This window comes from Platalea leucorodia (assembly GCF_965183815.1).
Source record: "Platalea leucorodia genome assembly, chromosome: 9".
In the NCBI taxonomy this organism is placed as follows: domain Eukaryota; kingdom Metazoa; phylum Chordata; class Aves; order Pelecaniformes; family Threskiornithidae; genus Platalea; species Platalea leucorodia.
The window spans coordinates 50,475,415-50,481,414 of NC_138831.1; the positions used below are offsets into that span (position 1 = coordinate 50,475,415).

Here is a 6,000-nt window from a genome sequence, read left to right on the forward strand (position 1 = left end):
TGGTATTTCACCAGTCCTGTTCTGCTGCGCGAGTTATTTAATAGCTGAGGTGGAAACTTGCATAGCTCCTTTATCTAGCAGTAGAAGATCAGATCTCATTTTTATATTACCTTTCATGTACTTTTTCCAAAGCTGCTCTTTTGTATCGCTCAGGAGGGGCCAGTAAGATTTCCTGTACTCGTGCAGCGTCATACAGGCGAATTGCGACTAGCTTTATTTCTAACTCGCTCTGAAATTGTTAGGATGAGCGGATTATGTAAGGTGGAAGTCAATCCCCCCCCAAAACAAACCTCTGAACTTTTGTGAACACTTGAACACTTTCAAATATGTACCTGGGGGATCACGAGGACAGTGTGGCACGGGGAAAGGATATGTGTCATGTTCCCTAGAAGGTCAATAGTAAGGCTTAACAGCATTTCGTGGGAGGTGGTTAGACTCTATTGAGTCGCTAGATAGGATGCTTCAATGTAGTATCTCTACTAAGATGCTGTGTGGGAAAATAATTCATTTTCTCTTTGTTTTTAGAGGGTCTGATCCTCTGAAGCAAATTCCAGCTTTGGAAGGGAATCTGTGTTTCAGGAAAAAAAATCCATACAAGCTTCAGAGGACTCATTGCAAATAAAAGAAACCTAGCTGTAAAAAAGAGACCACTCTCTTCTCTTCTTTCACAATAGAGCTGTGCAGCTTTCCCTTACCAGAACTGCTTATGACACGGCAACTTCTATTCAAAGCAGAAGATTATAAAGTACAGAGAACAGCAAATTCAAGCCTATGTATCAAACTGAGATCACATTGTTTGTGTTTGTGCTGAGTGACTGATTATGTTTCTAAAATTTTTTCTTTCTTTTTCCATTGCAGCATAATTTCAGGAATACGGAACATCTAGAGGTAATTTTAACGAGGGGATTTTGGAACATGGATGTATTTATTTCTCATTAATTACTCGCTGTTTTGGTGCTACTGTGTATATGATAAGCCAAATTCTTCTGCTCTTGAAACTATTAGGAAGCTTTCGTGTTGATTTTTATGGGAGCGGTGTTAAGGGAGACAAAAGGGAATCCTAATAGGCTCTCAGTCTGGAAAGACTTGCATGAATTTCCTTTTAAAATTTGCAAGGTGGATCCTTTCATAAAGATGCTTATTTATTCCCAATGAAGAGGATTAATTTCAGCAAGCGGCAGTTTTTATAATATGTCATTTAGTTTTGACCCTTCCAGTGCTAGGGTTTTAATGATGACGTTGGAACAATAATCATAACGTTCTTTTCCGATTTTGTGTTTTTCAAACATAATGATGTGGTTCCCATGTTTTTCAAAAGTTTGTGATACGCTGTGAATTTTATGACATTTTATTGTAGTTGTTAGCGATGACCAACTTGGTTCAGTATTTTAGAATAACTCTGGATGGGGAAACTTTGCTTCTGAGATAAAAGTAATTTTAAAGAATGCGCGGTACTTTTTCGTAGTTGTACGGTACTCATCAAAAGTTGTACTGTCTTAGTTGTGCTGTGCTGTTCAGAAATACTGAGTCTGATGATAAAAGAATATACCGTATACACGTAGGGCCACTGGCCTTACATGAGGCTCTTAGGCCTGAATGTACATGAATTCATATTCAAAGTCTTGCACGTGTGGAAGTTTGTATACATATTTCTTGCATTTCAGCAGGCAGACCGGGTGGCTATTTAGGATCTACCTGCTGTCGTCTCTTCCAAGAAAAAAGGTAGGAAAGCAAAGTGTAAATTGAAATGTTCATTTGAGAGTGTTCATTTGCAAGTTGGATTTTGACATTTTTAAACTTGAAAAAGCCTATGTTCTCCCCCACATAGTGCATCTAGAGGAGAAGCAAATTTATGAGTTGTGAGTATTGTAAAGAATATATTCACGAATATACTGGGGTTTTTTTCTTGGCCTGGTTTGATTGCTTCTTTACTAAAAATAGTAGCCTTAACTTTGAGTTTCCAGCCCTCTCTAGGCATAATGTTTTGATTAAAGTTGTCTCCTTCCACCCCAATTTTTTTACAGTAGTTTGTCTTAATTTAAACTTAAAAAATTCAGTGCGGTAATCTGGCGATGAATATTATCGCTTCCATGAGCTGGAAGTCCTGATGTGATTAAAGTTAGTTTTTGTGTTTGACAGATGATGGTGCATCATCCGTCATCATCTACCGAGATTTCAGCTGTAGAGGCAGTCGGTGCCGTAGTCCATGGTAAGAACTTTTCCCCTGCACAGCAACAACCCGCAGTTCAGCTGCGCGCTAAGCAGTTGGACCTCTTCAAACCAATAAGCTCTTAAGGAAGGCGTCCCCGGCACGTATTCCCATGCTCGTTAGGGCGTAAAAACTGCGGCTTTCAAGAGCGGCATGGAAAACCTCCATTTCGCTGCAGAGACAGAGTGAACTGGAGAATTCACTGCATTATTCATCCAGTCAAGAACGCAGGGCTACCATCTAGTATGGCAAAACGAATGGATTTTCTGTAAATATGAAGATTAGAATTATTCTAGCAAAAGTGCATTTGTACTAAAGTTTATGTTATTTGTGATGTTGACTGAAGGGTGAGCGTAGCAAATGGGCATCTGACATTCACGTGAACGCACGGCTTAAAAGCTATTTAATACTCTTTTTCAGCATCTCAAACGGCTCTGTCTAGGGCAGAAGCAGCTAAAGAAGAGGAAACCCTGGCGAGCCTCGTGGACATTCCGCAGCAAGCGACGCGAAATGTGCCCACGCAGGGCACGCCAGCTCAGCATTCAGCCGTTACACCCACTCCCAATGATACCATTGATGCTCTTTGGTTAAAAGTATCCAGGAAACATGCTAAAAAGCAAAAAAACCCTAGAAAACGTCGCAATGACAAGAAAACCTACTCCATCTACACCACCATCAGTTTTGACACTCCAAACTGACCCAGATATTTCTGTTGGTTTATGTGTTTGTGAGTCTGCTCAGCTGACAACAGCACTGGAAGAGCCAGCCTTAATGTTTCAAGCTGCTGCTACAAAAAAGAAAAATAAGACTCTTGATCAGTTAATAAATGGATTGAGTGAAATCTTTGAAGAATGTTTTGAAAAAAGGGTGATGTTAAATAGCACAATTAAGTTTGAAAACCCAGAACTTACCAGCAAAACGATGAAAAAGGTTGCGTGAGTGTAAGAAGGTGGAACATCAAGCTGTAGGCGAAGTCATCTTGGGAATGACTGAAAGGTTACAGAGAGCAGTAGAGAATGCACCTGGGAGCGTTAAAGAAACCAGATCTCAGTGGGCATGTTGAATTGGCCAAAATCTAGACAGCAAAAGCTCAAGCACTAGAAAAGTAGTAGAGAATTTGTAAGAACTGTATAATTTTTCTAACGCTTCCTCTGTCTCCATGTCTCTGTCCACGAGGTCTAGGAGAGAGCTCAACTGAAACCAGGGAAATAAGATCTTTGATTAACCTGCGTCATGATTTTTGTCATCAATTAAATACATATATTGATAGTTATGTTGAGAAAAACATTCCAGCTTTTAAGAACAATGAGAACACTCTACAAAATAGTTAAATACTAATATCTGGAATATTGTCATTGTCTTTCCTTGGGGTTTAAAGGGTTGATTTTCAGTTTTGTCAGTCACTCAAACCAGAGATAACTGTATTTATCCCAGTAAGTAAAAGTTATCATTTAAAAATGCTTTCATTCACATGTGTTACGTGACAATGATAACTTGGACTGTAGTGAAATAGAGAGTAATGCTCAGTGGGCTTTTCCAAATTTTACTGTGTTTCATATGTGCATGTAAGAGAGGACAACTCAAGTCACTCATATTTTTAGAATACACTCGATGTTCTACGCTAATGGCATAATAATAAATTGGCTCCAACAGTTTCTCCAGGGTTTTTTTTGTGGGCATATTCCAGTTTCAATTTCATCATTGGAAAATATGTTCTTACTTAGAAATAGTAGCATGCAATGTTTATATTTTCTGCTGCTAGTTGCCAGATTTTTGGAGCTCTTTGCTATTTCTATTTTCTTGCTGTTTATTTGGATTTTCTTTTGCTTCTAGTTAAATTCTTAGAAGGCTTCTGGCAAATATTGTTCTTTCCTGAAACGTAGTCTTCTGCCTGGGTTAAAAGCTGAAAATGGGAGTTTTGGGGTTTTTGACATAAAGATGTTTTTAAACTAAATATGTTCACTTCTATGTCTTTTAGTTCGGTATCCGTGACATGCTGCTTCGATGCTTTTTCTATTACCAGTGGGTTCATACTGTGATGATACGAGGCTTATATTCAGAGAAGTACAGCATGCACATTCTTGGTATTTTAAAACCAAGTAAAGAAAATAATGATATTTAATTTTAAGATATATTTCTAACTTTCTAGTATAGTCATTGTTTCATAAATTCGGCATATTAGGTTAAAAGTTTTCTTAAAACATTTTTTTCTTCTGCTTGACGGAAATGAAAAGCAGTAGGGCGTTGGCTTTAAACCATTGACCTTCAGCGTATGCGAAAGGAGTGGTGCAAAGAAATAGAAATGTGACGCGGAGATGGCAAAAAGCGTCGCAGAAAGCAGCGGAGTTTAGGTCCTGACTGTTGTGCGATGGGGTTTCATAAATACGGACGATCTTAGTAATGAAGAGGAAAGCTAAAGGCAGCGGGGTCAGAACGGAACTGTCGTGGGAAAGTTCGGGAATGGGCTGGATAAGGAATCCGAAATCTCATTTGTCTTCTCTGGTAGGAGCAACTGCAGTGAGTTTTTCTGCTGTTCCACTTAGAGCTATACATAAACAAATGGACTCTCTGATTGTGCGGAGTAGTTGCATGAGTTTTTACTTAGAAACAAGTGAATTTTCACTATGCAGTTTATTTATAAATGTTGAGAGCTTTACTTTGTTTGTTTATTATTGCTGTTGCTTGTTTGAAGTTAATAATTCGTGTTCCTTCAATGGGTCACTGGAACTTTGAGGCAGGAAAATAATGAATGGTGAGTACAGCACTCTGAACCGCAGGGTTTTGTGCAAGTGATCCCTTCTGACGACGTCGTTTGAATTCTCTGGCTTTGCAAATGCTCTGACCGGCTCTAGGCAGCGGCCGGGACAGGAATCACTGGCAGTGTGGCATAGGGTCACAGCAAGCGGATCTTTCTGCTCCACCTGAATGGCGAGTATTTTACTTACCAAGCGTAAGACTCCTTAGACAATTTTAAGTGCAGGATTTTGGAGAGTCGAACGCTTTCAGAACAGATGCCTTATTTTCGCATGCTCGTATCAATAGAGGCTAATACATGCGTGTTTTGGTAAAGAGAGGTATTTTAAAAATAAACCCCCCCCCTTAGTATGTTGGAGTACAGCTTTCTTACGGCGCGAGTTTGCGGACATAACGCGTTGGGCCTCGCGCCTGCTGACAGTAGTAAATTGTTTGTAAGACTTTCTGCAGGACCCGAGGGAAGAATCGGGTCTGAGTTTGCAGAGCTGGGACGCAAAATGGAAACACCCTCCGCGACGTTCGCGGATGTCGTTGACGTACGCGCGAGATGGGCGCCTGGCGTGTTGTGTTCGCCAGGGGAGTTTGCGATACGGACGAACCACGAGATTAACGTCCGCTTTGCCAAGTCCGCGAGCGGCGTTGTCACGTCCAGCGCGTGGCCCAGCGGCATCCCTGCGGATGCGGCAGGATCCTCGTGGAGCTGCCTCGCCGCGTCTTGAGCCGTGGGTGCTGAGCGCCCTTCCTCCCCGGTCTGTAGATCATTTTATTTTTTTTTTTCCTGGTGTCAAAACTGTTTTTCAGTGGCTTGATGCTTCAAAATACCTCGATTTACCAGAACCTCCCAGCCCTTTAGAGCATGCGGGTGGAGGTTTGGGAGCTCGGTGCCTCCCGGCGTCCGGCCCTCAACTCCGCGGATTCCTTGCGCTCGGGTGCTCTTAGCCAGAGCCCCTTGGAGCACGTCTGACACCGGGCTTAAAAATTGTGAGCTAGAAATGGACTTAAACCTCTTCTTTCTTACAAAATACAGCGCTATTACG

The 6,000-nt window shown here is 41.1% G+C and overlaps 1 long non-coding RNA gene across 6 annotated transcripts in view; it reads left to right on the forward strand.

The window, feature by feature from the left end:
• The window catches only part of LOC309594781, a 31,710-nt gene extending 27,683 nt beyond the window's left edge, over nucleotides 1-4,027 (forward strand). For all 6 annotated transcript variants that reach the window (XR_014229132.1, XR_014229133.1, XR_014229134.1 and 3 more), the window contains 4 exons: nucleotides 859-888; nucleotides 1,665-1,722; nucleotides 2,140-2,209; nucleotides 2,630-4,027. This is a non-coding gene — a long non-coding RNA (uncharacterized lncRNA). The remainder of the gene's footprint in view (nucleotides 1-858; nucleotides 889-1,664; nucleotides 1,723-2,139; nucleotides 2,210-2,629) is intronic.
• The last annotated feature ends 1,973 nt before the right edge of the window (nucleotides 4,028-6,000 follow it).